This window comes from Scyliorhinus canicula, chromosome 14 (assembly GCF_902713615.1).
Source record: "Scyliorhinus canicula chromosome 14, sScyCan1.1, whole genome shotgun sequence".
Classification (NCBI taxonomy): Eukaryota; Metazoa; Chordata; class Chondrichthyes; order Carcharhiniformes; family Scyliorhinidae; genus Scyliorhinus; species Scyliorhinus canicula.
Genome location: NC_052159.1, coordinates 67,239,470 through 67,254,724, shown reverse-complemented (window position 1 = coordinate 67,254,724; position 15,255 = coordinate 67,239,470).

The window sequence follows — 15,255 nt, the reverse complement described above, 5'->3', positions numbered from 1 at the left end:
TATTCCAAATTGTTGTGGGCGTCAGGAATAAGGAAGTAAGGAAAGCGCATTACAGTATTGGATTTGGAAAACAAATAACTTAAATCATATAAATTAGCACTGAATTCTCTTTCTCGTTTTATCAGTAACCTGAGGTAATGTGGATGGTCGAGGGAGGATATTGCAGTGAGCTGTTCCCTTGGGTTCTTGCCAGCCCCCACTGTCACCTTCCCCTGACAGCACATCTCAGAATTTTCACAAGAGGTGATGTCAAACATATAATCCACCCAGCCAAATGTGGGTGTGAGTGTCACAATACAAAGCAAATTACATTAAAGGAATATATCATACATTGTGCTCCCATCATTTGTGCTATCAGGATGCACTATTGCAATGGCACCAAGACATTACATTTGAGATGCTGCATTGGAAAATGAGATTTAAGTTTTTTTTATTTTAAACTAGGATTGGCAGCTAATGTAACACACAACAAGATACTAGATCATTTACAGCCCCCCCCCCCCCCCCCCCCCCCACCCAACCCCCCACCCACCACCACCACCAAAATGGGAGCTTCAGCATCTGCTCAAAAAATTCACCAGGAGCTGGCCAAGGTCATGGGCAAGAAACTGGGGCAGATGAGTGCCCTGTCCTACTGTGGGTCCACTATGGCCACAGCATCACAAGGTAACCAGGAGTTGGTTCACACAAAGTGTTCGGCACATTGACATGACAAATGCTTTCAAATCCGGCCACGTTAATGGTAAGACAATCTTCAGCCCTATTTGTTTCCTTTTCACCTTGAGTGCACAATCCTTGCATGCCTTTGTCACTGATCAGCTCTATCTCTGATCCTTCTGTTTCTTCTGTGAACAATACGCTAACCTGTTTTCATTCCACCACCATCCTCGTCCACCAGTTTTCTACTAAGTAAATTGCAAGTGCTTCAACCCATTGACTGCCCTGCCATGACTGAAGCATCCATTGCTTATTCTTTACACTTCGTTTTTTTCACCTTAGTTGCTTGTTTTTTCAGTTTACAGTTATAACGAATTGGAACTCAAATATTACCTATCTGTTCTCTATGCAGGTGTTGTACATTCTGACTTGTGGTATATTCGTCAGCTTTTTCCATTCTTGTTGCGAATTTCCAGCATTTCCAATATTCTTCTATTTGGAGAAAAAAACAATACTCTCTCCTTTCCAAAGCACCCATTTTCTCCCCTTGACTTTTTGCAAAATCCATGACAAAAATTACACCTTCATTCGAACAATTGTTGGTTTGTGAAAAGCCAGAGTCTATACATGGCAGGGTATTATTTTCCTTTTTTTATTCCTTCTAATATATTGCAGGCGATTCCTTCTTCATCCAGTCTGAGCAGCTGAGCTGCAAGCTTTTCTCTGGTTGCTCTGAAAGTTGATAATGATCAGTGATGTGCAGCCACTGATTCAAATCAGTCAACTCAAACGTTGGATTTTGCTCCCACAACAATACATAGCAGCATTTCTGTGTATGCTGCTCTATCTAGTGGCCCAGTGGAGCACTAACAAAACTCACTGAATCAACTACAATATGACATTTGAGCAACAGGAATCTCAGGGACTTAATTTCTTGAATCTGGCTTAAATCCCAGGAGAGAAGCACAACATCCAATTTTGCACATCACATTGGTCCTGGTATTGGTTTGAAGGGGGTGCAGCACTGACTCACCAAAATGATACAGGACATTAAAATGTCAAATTATATGAGCAAATTTCTAAATTTAGAAATTATACAACTGGAATTTTTTTAATGTGTACAATCTGCCAAAGCAGCACACATTTACCAAGCAGGTAAGAAACAAAGGTTAGGTTTTATTTACAATGTACAAGCTCTCCACTCCCCGAAGGGTCACTCTCCCTGGCCTTCACCCATGTCTAAGTTTCTATACTAGTGAAATAACCCCCTGTTAAGGGGAAGCCCCGGTCCCTCATTTCCGGGTAAGTTCGTATCCAGTGGAATCTGATAGTCCTGATGCAGTGACCTCCATGTGGGTTATAACACCGTTCACCCCCCCCCCCCCCCCCCCCCCCGTCTGAAGATATGTCCATGTCCACGGGTGGGTCCAGGGAACTCTCTAGTCATCGTAGCCCGGGAACAGCTGTTGGGGGCCAAGGGTGTGGCATCCGGACGCGTGTACCGAACCTGGGAGCGGTATTTCCATGCAGAGCGCCTTGGCGGAGTCGTCGGAACAGAGATGGGCGCCAACACAACGGGCTCTGGAGCTGGCAGTACATCTATGTTAGTCTATGATCCAGAGTTCAGCAGGACCTCATCTGGCATCTCAGCATCCTCAATGTCCGAAACTGGCTTCTCCATGTCAGGTGTGGCTGGGGCCAAAGCCGGCAGCTGGGGCGGATGTGTTAACTTGAGCTGGGGGCGATTTTGGTTCAAAACCTCCGGAATCAGATCTGGCGTCTCAGGGATGTGCCCATGGAGATAATCCACATACCGATTTGATTCAAGAAATTAAGTCCCTGAGATTCCTGTTGCTCAAATGTAATATTGTAGTATCTGCTTCCTAATTCCGTTCTTGAACGTCTGGACAGAACACTCGGCTAACCCATTCGACACCGGGTGGTGTGGTGAATGTCCCTCCTTTGCACGGCCACGAACGAGACTCCTCATGACCGCTTGTTCGTTTTCCCTAGGGGAGCTACCTCAGAGGCCTCGCTTCCATCCTGGCTGAAGACACCGGGACTAGTCCTCCTCAGAAAACACGTCAAGAGCCATAAGACCGACCCTCTGGTAGAGAGGGTCCAGCTCCTGCACTCCAACCCCCAGTATGCTTATGTCGAACTCTTGATGGCCGACAAGATACCGTCTCCCTCCGGGACCTGGCACCCACAGGCTCCACCACCACCACCACCACCTCAGCCCCCCCCCCCCCCACTATACCCAACCTACCATGTCCAGCGCCCCCGCCCCTATATGGCTCCTGCGCTCCCTCCCACCCACCACACCGGTCCACAGGAATGAAGCTCCAGAAGGGACGCTCCCGGAGTCCACGCCTGTGCCCGCTTCCGATGCCAGCTCAGATGAGCCCGACGCCCGGACCAGCAGCAACACCAGTGCTTCGGCGATCACAGTGCACAATCCGTGCGCCGGACCAGCTGAACTTATGAGCCCGTCACCCCCGCCGGACTTCATTTTTTTAACAGGGGGTGAATGTGGTGAATGTATAGTACTAGTAATTCACCAGTATATTAGTATCATGTTCTGCCATTGTGTTGCAGCTATGTTATGTTGTTGACCTTGTGGGCTCCACCTATGGGCCATTGTGTGGCTTCACTCACAGGGGGATATGTTGGGGCATGTACGGGCTCCGCCCATGGCTCCTCCCCTTAAAAGGAAGTATAAAGAGCAGTTGACCTGTTGGCGGGTCACATTATTGTACCAGTCGCAGGCAGGCACTGTTCTAAGCTGTTAAAACCTCAGTTTGCTTCTACTCATATCTTTGAGTGAATTGATGGTCGCATCAGGTGGAACGGGGTAGTATGTACGTGTCGTATACCATTTGCAGTCACGAACTACCCAAACTTTGCAATCATGAACGCTGTCCCCTCATCTGAGACCAGCACCTCTGGTATCCCATGCATGCTGAAAGATAGCCACAGCCTGCCGATAGTGGCTTGAGCTATCATACTTTGCATTTTACAGACCTCCATCCACTTTGAGTGGGTGTCTACGATGATGAGGAACATTGCTCACTGGAGCGGTCCGCAAATTCTATGTGGAGGAGGAACCTAGGGCGGACATTTTCATGGATGGAGCAGCGCCGCCGCTGGAAGCTTCTGGTGCTACTGGCACTGAGTACAATGCTGGGCCATCTTCTCTATATCCCCGTCAATGCCTGGCCACCATATGTAGCTCTGGGCCAGCATCCCAAGGTGCCCATTGTGGAGGTCCGGCAGGACTAGTGCATGCCCACGCTCAGGAACCATCACGCAGGTCCCCACAGAATGACACCGTCCTCGATGGTTAACTCTGGTAACTTGTTAATGTATGCCTTCATGACTCTCGGCAAGGCGCGGTGTCGGGCCCCATACTGGATTATGGGCTGTAGACGGGACAACTGAGTCAATCCACAAATGTGGGAAGCTGTGACTGGCAAAGAATTCATAAAATAGAGGGCAGCTATCACTTTGTCAACCCCTGCCGGTGCAGGCAGCCTGGTGGGAAGAGGGAGGTGGCTCAACGCATCAGTGCGCGGGACGCGGACCCGGAGCGGTGTTCCAATATGTACACCCATCATTGGACCCTGACAGAGGTGATGAGGGAAATCGTCAGTCTTCCTTACATAACAGGGGCTTGTGATTGGTGTAGACGGTGACGGGATGCCCGTGGACGTACTGATGAGATTCTTTTACCCCAAACACCACGTCCAAGCCTCCCTTCTCGATTTGTGCGTAGTTTTTTCCGCATCCGCCAATGTCCATGACATGATTACTATGGGGCGCTCCGACCCGCCATCCATCCAGTGAGCGAGGATGGCCCTGACTCCAGAGGGGGATGCATCGCATGTCAACAACAGCAGCTTGATTGGGTCAAAGTAAGTCAATACACAAGAGGAGGATAGCGGCTTCTTCACCAACACGAAAGTCATCTCCTGTGCCTGGGACCGTTCCCAACAGTGACCTTTCTTTAGAAGACGGTGGAGGGGGGCCAATACCATGGCAAGGTTCGGAATAAACTTGCCATAGTAAATTACTGGGCTGAAAAATGAGCGTAGGTTTGGTACGATTGGCACCCGGGCCTAACGGACGGTCTGTACCTTTTCTTCCATGGGGTGTAACCAATGGCGATCCACACGATAACCCAGGTAGATGACCTCGGTTGCGTTAAAAAAACGCATTTTTCCCTGCGGAGGCAGACACTCGCCTCTTTGAAATGCCGAGAATCTCAGCTAGGTTGTCCAAATGCTTCCGGTCAGATGATTTTGTGATCAGGACATCATCAAGGTATACTGCCACTCTCAGGAGTCCGGGCAGGATGTTTTCCATCACCTGCTGGAAGCACAAGCAGGAGAAACCTCGAAAGGTAGCCGTGTATATTCATATAGCCCACGGTGCATGATGATAGTCACAAACTGCCTTGAGTCCGGGCCAAAGGCAATTGGAGGTATGCATGGCTCATGTCTACTTTGGAAAATGTGCCGCCACCACTGAGCTTGGCGTATAAGTTCTCTATATGAGCAATGGGTAACGATCCAGATGGGAGATGCGGTTGACCGTCTGCAGAGGCAGACGGAGCCATCGGGCTTCATCACCGGCATGACTGGTGCTGCCCAGTCATAGAATCCCTACAGTGCAGAAAGAGGCCATTTGGCCATTCGAGTATGCATCGACCCTTTCAAAGAGTACTCCACCCAAGTCCACTTCCCCACTCTATCCCAATAACCACTTAACCTAACTTGCACATCCCTGGACACTGAGGGGCAACTTATCATGGCCAATCCACCTAACCTGCACATCTATGGACTGTGGGAGGAATCCAGAGGACCTGGAGGAAACCCACGCAGATATAGAGAGAATGTGCAAATTCTATAAACTCGGAGAATTGACGCTGATGTGGGCCACAGGCCCTCTGATGGTGCCCAACACCTCCTGAAACATAGTCAGGAACTTGGCCAGGACCCCCTCAGGGCCATGTGAGTACATTTGGCAAACACTTTGCCAATCCAATCTGAGATGGCGCAGCTAGCCATGTCCATTTATGTCCACCAATGGCAGTTATTTCATCTATTGACTGTATTCTACCAGGACCCACAAATGCCAGAGGAGCGGCAGTATATGTAACGAGGTGGGCGTTGGTGTCCCGAAGGGTCAGTGTCTGGTGACCTGAACGAATATGGAGTGGATACCGCTGCATTTGTGTCCAATTCCATGTGGATGGAACGTCCCTTCATCTACAACGAAAGCTGAATGGGGGCAATCTGAGACAAAGACACGCGATGCAGCCGGCGAAAGGCCTCTTCTTTGCTGTCCACGTAGTGGGCCTGGTCCACGGAGTGGCAGTCACGTGTAGTGGGGCGGCAGGGTGGAGATCCCTCCCTTGATCTGCTGCATTCTGGTGTCCTACAACCAGCAGCTGCCGGCCGGAATCTGTACTCCGGGTCTTCACGGTCGGGGGAGGGTGTTTTTCAGCATTCTGGGCCTCGGTGGCGGCATCGGCCTGTGTCCCTGCGAGGCGGGTGTCAAATTGCTGGACACAGGTTTGGTGGCTGTGGTAGTATGACTAGGGAGATTACGGTACCTTAGAACCATGTTGCCATTGGTGCAGAAGACTCGCTGCCCATTGGCTCAGGCAAGTCATGTGCCTCTCTGCCAATTGGCTGAGGCTAGTCATATGACTACCCGCCGATTGGCTGAGAGGTTGGTAGCTCCGCCTACGAGGTGGGGTATAAGAACCTGTACCGGCTGGCAGTCGGCCTTTCTCTGTACGTCTATTGCCGGGCACACATCTAGTGTATTAAAGCCTGTTGTTTGGAACTACTTCACCACTCGAGTCCAATTGATGGTGCATCAGTGGCCGAGGCTCAGTACCGCCATTCTTCAAAGCTCCTGGACCCCTTGTTCCGTGCTGTCAGGGGAAATGATGATTTCCACAGTACGCTGTAAAGTCAGGTCAGTCACACACAATCTGCAGTTTCCTTTGCATGTCAACATCACGCGGATTCTGCATACGAATTAGTCTCGCAACGACTCTTTGAGCGGGGCACCAAATTCGCAGTTTTCAGTTAATTTACGGATGCGGGCCAGGAAGTCACTAGTTGATTCCAACTGGGTCTGAGTGGCCATATGAATTCGGAAATGCCGACAATTAACAACAGTTGTGGGTCGTAATGTCCCTTCACTAAGGCAGCGAATGATCAGGTACCCAGCACATGCGGGTGGGTGAGTCTCTTTATGAGGCTGTACAAGGGCCCCTCGCAGGCTGCCAGTAATACCACAGTCTGCTGTTCATCCCTGGCAATCCCGTTGGTACGGAAAACATACTGCATGTGCTAGTCATACTGCTCCCAGTAATCAACCTTTGCTTGAAATGGTTCGAGCTTCCTGATGTGCGGGAAATTGGCGGATGGATGAGAGGCCTCTCGAGGCCTAGAAAAAGTGGCTCCGGCGCATTGTACCTGGCATCAAGGGCAGCATCACTTTATTCTCATCGCCAGTGTAAAATCCACCAAAGCAGCACGCAATGACCAAGCCGTAGGAAACAAAGGTTAGGTTATATTTACGATATACAAGCTCTCCATTCCCCAAAGGCGCTCCCTCCTTGGCCTTCATCCAGGTCAAGATTTTCATACCAGTGATCTAACCCGCTGTTAAGGAGAAGCCCCGTCCCCTCGTTGCCAGGGGATTAAGTGGAGGCCATGGGAAATCTGATATTCCTGATACAGTAACCTCCATGAGGGTTAAAACAAAATGATAAAGGCATTTTATACAGTCGGAACAGAGAAGCACCTTGCCTATTATTTAAGTGCTGTCTGCCCCTCGTAGCTTGAAAATGTGATTCAAGATATATGTGTACTTCTGAGGGAAGCGTGCAGGGCATCACCTTGTGTGGTGATATAACCACTGTAGTGATGTGTACTTGCAGTAGGGGGATGTATGCCTGTACCTGTAATACAGGTTCCTCCGGTAAGCCCCTGCCGGCTAGCTCCGCCCACAGGGAGCTTGTGTATAAATATGCGTGTGAGTCACTCAGACCCTAGTCTACAGTTGCAGATGGAGGAATAGCATCACACAGCAATAAAGCTTCTATTTTACTAGTCTCTCGTCTTTGAGTATAATTGTTAGCGCTACAATTTATTGCTGTGCGATTTTCCGTTCACCATGGATATCAGAATCAAGCCTGACCGTCTGCAGCTGGATCCGCAGTCGCCTCACACCAGAAAAGACTTCGTTCACTGGCTGGCAGTCTTTGAGGCCTACATCTCTTCAGCGGACCCTCCCCTACAGAGGCTCAGAAAAAGCAACTCCTGTACTCCAGACTTAGCTCCAGTGTCTTTCTGCTAATTCGAGATGCGATTGACTACACCACAGGTATGGAACTATGCACAGTCGGCGAACACCCTGTTTGCGAGGCATCAACTCTCTCCCCGCGTCCAGCAGCCGGGTGAGTTGATTGAGGACTTCTGGAGGGCCCTTATACCTCTGGTCCGAGACTGCGACTGCTGGGCCCTCACAGCCATGGAACACTCTGACTTACTCATGCGCGATGCCTTCGTTACAGGCATTGCATCGGACCCCATCCGGCAACGTCTGCTGGAAGGGGCCGCCCCTGACCTCGCGGCCGCAAAGGCCCTGGCGCTTTCCATGACGGCCGCCGCCCGTAGTGCGCGATCTTACTCAGCTAGCCACTCGGCCCACCCGTCCTACCCCTTGTGGACCCCGCAAACGGCCCCCCAAGCCCACCCGTCCTACCCCTCGTAGACCCCGCAAACTGCCCCCCCAGCAACAGCCCCCGCGCACTACACCTGCGCTGCTCGCCGCATCGCACTCCCTGGGGGTCCCCACTGTTATTTCAGCGGTCAGCAGAAGCACCCCCACCAGCGCTGCCCGGCCCGCACCGCGACCTGCAAAGCTTGTGGCAAGAAAGGCCACTTTGCAGCGGTGTTTCAGTCCCGGATGGTTGCCTCTATCGCGCACCCGATCCCCTCGCCTCAGCCACTCGCTCAATGGGCCTCGCCGTCTGCTTCCCCCGACCCCACGTGCGATCAGTGGACGCCGCCATCTTTCGCCGCCCCCGCCACGTGCGCTCCATGGACGCCGCCATCTTCATCCACCACCGCAATGTGTGTTCCATGGGCGCCACCATTTTACCCACAGGTACTCCAGACGCCGCCATTTTGTCCTCCCCCAGGACGCTACCGCTCCTCGCCGGACTCATCTGACTCGACCGCCGATCGCCCGCTACTCGCCTCCGTTACGCTCGACCAGTCGCGTCCTCGCAACCTGGCATCGACCGTTTCCGTCTGTACATTCTCCCCAACCTCTGCGCGTCACTCTTACTAGGCCTGGTATTCCAGTGCAATCTCCAGAGCCTCACCCTCAAATTCGGCGGACCCCTACCTCCCCTCACCGTTTGCGGCCTCGCGACCCTCAAGGTCGAGCCTCCCTCACTCTTTGCCAATCTGACCGCAGACTGCAAGCCCGTCGCCACCAGGAGCAGACGGTACAGCACCCAGGACAAGGCCTTCATCAGGTCCGAAGTCCAGCGGCTGCTTCGGGAGGGTATCATCGAGGCCAGCAACAGCCCTTGGAGAGCCCAGGTGGTAGTGGTTAAGACCGGGGAGAAGCACAGGATGGTCGTGGACTACAGCCAGACCACCAACCGGTTCATGCAGCTCGACGGATACCCCCTCCCCCGCATTTCTGATATGGTCAATCAGATTGCACAGTACCGGGTCTTCTCTACTATTGACCTGAAATCTGCCTACCACAAGCTCCCCATCCAAAAATCGGACTGTCCCTACACTGCCTTCGAGGCAGACGGTCGTCTGTACCAATTTCTTAGGGTTCCCTTCGGCGTCACGAATGGAGTCTCGGTATTTCAACGAGAAATGGACCGAATGGTTGACCGGTACAGACTGCAGGCCACCTTCCCGTACCTCGACAATGTCACCATCTGCGGCCATGACCAGCAGGACCATGATGCCAACCTTTCTAAATTCCTCCACACCGCATCTCTCCTTAATCTCACGTACAACAAAAAGAAGTACATGTTCCGCACAGACCGCTTAGCCATACTCGGCTACGTAATCCAAAACGGACTACTGGGGCCCGACCCCGACCGCATGCGCCCCCTCATGGAGCTTCCACTCCCCCACTGCCCCAAGGCCCTCAAACGCTGCCTTGGGTTCTTTTCTTATTACGCCCAGTGGGTCCCACAATACGCGGACAAGGCCCGCCCACTTATCCAGTCCACATATTTTCCCCTCTCGGCCGAGGCACAATAGGCCTTCGCCCGTATTAGAGCAGACATAGCCAGAGCCGGGATGTAAGCAGTAGACGAGACACTGCCTTTCCAAGTAGAAAGCGATGCTTCAGATGTCGCCCTGGCCGTCACACTGAATCAGGCAGGCAGACCCGTGGCATTCTTTTCACGCCTCCACGCCTCCGAAATTCGGCATTCCTCTGTTGAAAAGGAGGCCCAGGCAATCGTTGAAGCGGTGCGGCACTGGAGGCATTACCTGGCCGGCGGGAGAGTCACTCTCCTCACTGACCAACGGTCGGTAGCCTTCATGTTCAACAACACGCAGCGGGGCAAGATCAAGAATGACAAAATCTTGCAGTGGAGAAACGAGCTCTCCACCTTCAACTACGAGATCTTGTATCGCCCTGGCAAGCTCAACGAGCCCCCAGACGCCCTCTCCCGAGGTACATGTGCCAGTGCACAAGTGAACCAGCTCCGTGCCTTGCACGAGAGCCTTTGCCATCCGGGGGTCACTTGCTTGTACCATCTGATCAAAGCCCGCAATCTGCCCTACTCCGTCGAGGAAGTACGGACAGTCACCAGAGACTGCCAGATCTGTGCCGAGTGCAAGCCGCACGTCTGCCAGCCAGATCGCGCGCACCTGGTGAAAGCGTCCCGCCCCTTTGAACGCCTCAGCGTGGACTTCAAAGGGCCCCTCCCCTCCACCGACCGCAACACCTACATCCTTAGTGTGGTCGATGAATTTTCTAGATTCCCCTTCGCCATCCCATGCCCGGATATGACGTCTGCCACCGTCATCAAGGCCCTGGATTCCATTTTCGCCCTGTTCGGTTTCCCCGACTACATCCACAGTGACAGGGGATCCTCGTTCATGAGCGATGAGCTGCGTCATTTCCTGCTCAGCAGAGGTATCACCTCCAGCAGGACGGCCAGCTACAACCCTCGGGGAAACGGGCAGGTAGAGAGGGAGAACGGGACGGTATGGAGGGCTGATCAGCTGGCCCTACGGTCCAGGAACCTCCCAGCCGCTCACTGGCCGCAGGACCTCCCTGACGCGCTCCATTCCATTCGGTCGCTACTGTGCACCGCAGCTAACAGTACACCCCATGAACGTGTTTTTGCCTTCCCTCGGAAGTCTACATCCGGGGTATCGCTCCCGACGTTGCTCACGACTCCGGGCCCAGTCCTTCTCCGTAGGCATGTCTGGCACCACAAGGCGGAATCCCTGGTGGACAAAGTACGCCTTCTCCACGACAACCCTCAGGATGCCTACGTGGAGTTCCCCGACGGCCGCCAGGACACAGTCTCGCTCCGGCACCTGGCTCCCTCAGTTGCCGATCCCATGCCCATGCCTCCTTTTCCCCCTGCGCCACCCTCCTTTTCCCCGGCGCCCCCCTATTCGTCCCCACCAGGTCCATCTCTCGTCTCCCTGCCCACACTGGAGGACACGGAAGATTTCGGCTCGCTCTCGGAGTCATCCCGCCAGCAGCCAGCACCAACACAGCCAGCACCTGCACCGATGTCGTCACCACAGCTACGCCGATCACAGCGGAACATTCGACCGCCGGTTCGGCTCAACCTGTGACCTGCTGACCGGATGGAGTCTTGGTTTTCTTTGTTTGGACCCTCTTGTAAATAGCTCATCCTTTGTTTTATAGTTACACGTCACCCCCGCCAGACTCATTTTTTTTACAGGGGGTGAATGTGGTGATATAACCACTGTAGATATGTGTACTTGCAGTAGGGGGATGTATGCCTGTACCTGTAATACAGGTTCCTCCGGTAAGCCCCTGCCAGCTAGCTCCGCCCACAGGGAGCTTGTGTATAAACATGCGTGTGAGTCACTCAGACCCTAGTCTACAGTTGCAGATGGAGGAATAGCATCGCACAGCAATAAAGCCTCTATTGTACTAGTCTCTCGTCTTTGAGTATAATTGTTAGCGCTACACCTTGCTAAAGGAATGTGTACACATGCTGGCAGCATAGCGAACAGGCTGACCATGATGCAGATCAGTGTCAACATTGATTTAATGCAAGCCTGCCATTTTCCAAATACACACTCCTGCCGTCTTACTCTTACACGGCAGAACAAATGTTGAACAGATGAATGACCACCAACCATAGCTATTTAAAGGGTTGTCATTTACGTCCAGGTTAGTTGCTGAATTAATTCTTTATGGTGTAAATGTACATGTTTTTGGAATTTTCCTGCAGTTGGTTAAAGACTGCAGGGAATGCTCTGACTGGTGCTAAAGTACATATTTTGTGCATTTAAAAGCTTTACTTAAAAACGTTGCTTCCAAACATGGGAGGCCTTCCTTCTTGTAAAGATGCACTTTCTCAGTCTTAATTCATGAATACAAAAGGTATTTATTAACAAGAATTGTACAACAGCTGCATGAGCTGTAGCTAGCTCCCAAAATGTCTCTGCGTTTCTCACCATAGCGTTATTGTACCGAGCATGACTCTCCGGTAGTGTTGTAGAGAACGGTAATTGCCGCATGCTTCCCAGCGCTCAGCCCAGTGAGGCCGGCAAAACCATTCAACATTAATTGGTCCACTTAACGAGACCTCACTGGCTTCTCGCCGCAAATGAAGGCTCGCTAGCTGATTCGCCAGGACCGTGCTCGCCAGCCTCCCACTAACAAGGTCGAGCAGCACTTAAACAGCTCTTGCACAGCCAACCCAGCCAGCTCACAAAAATTGTGCCCAGGAGACCAGCCCCAAGATTCTGGGGCGCTGACATGGGGAGGCTGCTAGATGCCACAGAGGCCAGGTGGGAGGTCCTGTTCCCACAGGGTAATCAGTGCCTTCTGGGATGAGGTGGCGGCAGCTCTGAGCACCGGGATTGTGACCAGGAGGACTGACCTCCAGTGCAGGAAGAAGGTCAATGACCTATATTGGGCAGCACGAGTGAGTAGACACCAAATCCCCCACCCCCTCGCCGAGGCCTTCTCACCCCCTCAGGAGCATCCAACTCCCTCCCCTTCAACCTCCCTCCTCAAACCTTCCTTCACATCTCCATTCCCACCACTGTGAACCACGCATGGTGCCCCTCTGTGTCCCCTCAGGAAAAGCTGTCCCATAATCGCCGGGAGAGGGCCCAGACTGGCTCTGGTGGCCGGTCATCAGAACTCTCGCCTCCTTCGAGGAGCGTGTCCTGGAGGCGACTGTGTGGCCGAGGTCAGGACGGTCACCAACGCCGAGGCTGGCGGATGCCACAGATGGGAGGAACCACTGGGCTCCACCCAGACGATCTGACATATGTGAGTTGTTTTTGCCTTAAACTGACCACATGTCCATTCTCCCACAGGTCCTCCAGCCGACGGCGCCGGCCCATCCCAGGCGGCACCCTCTCTAGTCTCCCATGAGACCACCTCAGAGGAGCGCTCAGAGGATGCCACCACACTAGCTGCATCACAGCTGTCATCCCCACCCTCCACCAGCGCAGATACACGCACTTCGGAAGGAATGTTCATGATCAGACTTGTGGGACACAATCTGGAGAGCACCACACTGCTGCTGATGTACATCAGGTTGAGGCAGGAACCCCCAGCTGGAGGTCTGCTGTATCCCTGGATCCAGCCTGATGCTGAGCCGATGGAAGAGGTATTCCCGGAGCTGATGAGGATGATAGGCAGCAGTCAGGACAGTCAGAGAGAGCTGTCAGCTTCACTCTAGCAGATCCACAGCTACTTGGAAGAGTCCAAGAGGCTACAGGCACAGGAGACGTCACCAGCAATGCGTGGCACCGAGACCAACATTTCAAGGGTGACGACTGCAGCGGAGAGCCTGGTGCACGACGTCGGCACCATTAGTGATGGTGTTCAAGGTGTCGCGCAGTCGGTGACCGAGAGTCATGGCCGAGGGTCTAGGCAGAATGTCCGCCTCGCTTGGGATGTCATCCAGTACCAGGCTGACCTTGATGAGGTTCTGCGGCACATGTCCCACTCTCACATGGCTGAGGCGCTGCGGAACTTGTCCCAGTCGCAGGTGGGCATTGCTAAGGTGCTTCAGAGCATGGCCCAATCACTGAGGAGCGTCGCCAAGGGCATCGACACGATAGTGCAGGCATCGGAGAGTCGCCAGGTCTGGTAGAGCCAGGTGATGCAGGGCAACCGGGGCTTGAACCAGCTGCCTCTCCGTCCCAAGGTGAACCCCAGGGCCCTATGGGCAACGAGTGGGAGGACGGGATGCTGGGTGGCAACCCGGACCCGTCCCATGGAGTAGTGAAGGTGGCCACATGCTCCCCTCGGTTCCACCCCTCTGATGAGGCCGCGTCTCACAGCCAGCATGGGACAAGGTGGCAGGGCTGTGCATGTGCCGCCGACAAGTTAGCCAGGACCCTCCGGCCTCAGAGCCCCCAGAGGATGCCCGCCAGGGACATCGAAGGCCACGGGACTTGGTAAGCAGCTGGTTGCCTCCAACTCAGATGTGCATCCTGTGGACACACCTGGACGTAATGGTACAGTTAGGAGGGCCAAGCACATCAAGGATTACTGAGGGCACTGCAAAGGGGGTAGGGGGAAAGTAGGGGGTCAACGGACTAGGGATAGGAGTGGGGGAGGGGCAGCACCATCGGGAGGGTGGGGAATTGTAAAATACAATAAACACCTTTGTGCACAACTAGTATGATGCCTTTGTCACTTCCTTATGCAATGCGGGCTGACCTCCAAACCCTTGGCTCATCTCTCCCGGCAGCGCTCCCCTCCCCGTGGCACTCACCCACACTCTGGTCATGGACATGCCCCCGGAGCTGTGTCCCATCCCCAGGGTGTTCGATGTTGACTGCTGCGTGTGTGTGGTGTTGCCTCCCACAGTGTTCAAGCACAGCGTCTCTGCCCCTGTTTCTCTGACTGTCGCCTATGGAAAGAGAAAGAGCATGTGTGCCCTGTCCTTTTATATGGGTAGCCCCCTTGTGGTAGTGTCACTTCTGGTTGTGTCTTGACTGCCCATTGGCCGTGTCCTATCTTACTCACCTATTGGTTGAATGTCTGTGTCATGATGTCTCTGGTGCTCCATCTCGTGTTTATTTATAGGGGCTGGTTTAGCTCACCAGGCTAAATCGCTGGCTTTTAAAGCAGGCCAGCAGCACGGTTCGATTCCCGTACCAGCCTCCCCGGACAGGCGCCGGAATGTGGCGACTAGGGGCTTTTCACAGTAACTTCATTGAAGCCTACTCGTGACAATAAGCGATTTTCATTTCATTTTCATTTAGTTCTAGTGTATTTACATTAACCCCTTGTGTATTTACAGTGATGCATATCACCACATTATGTACATGAATTGGACAATTA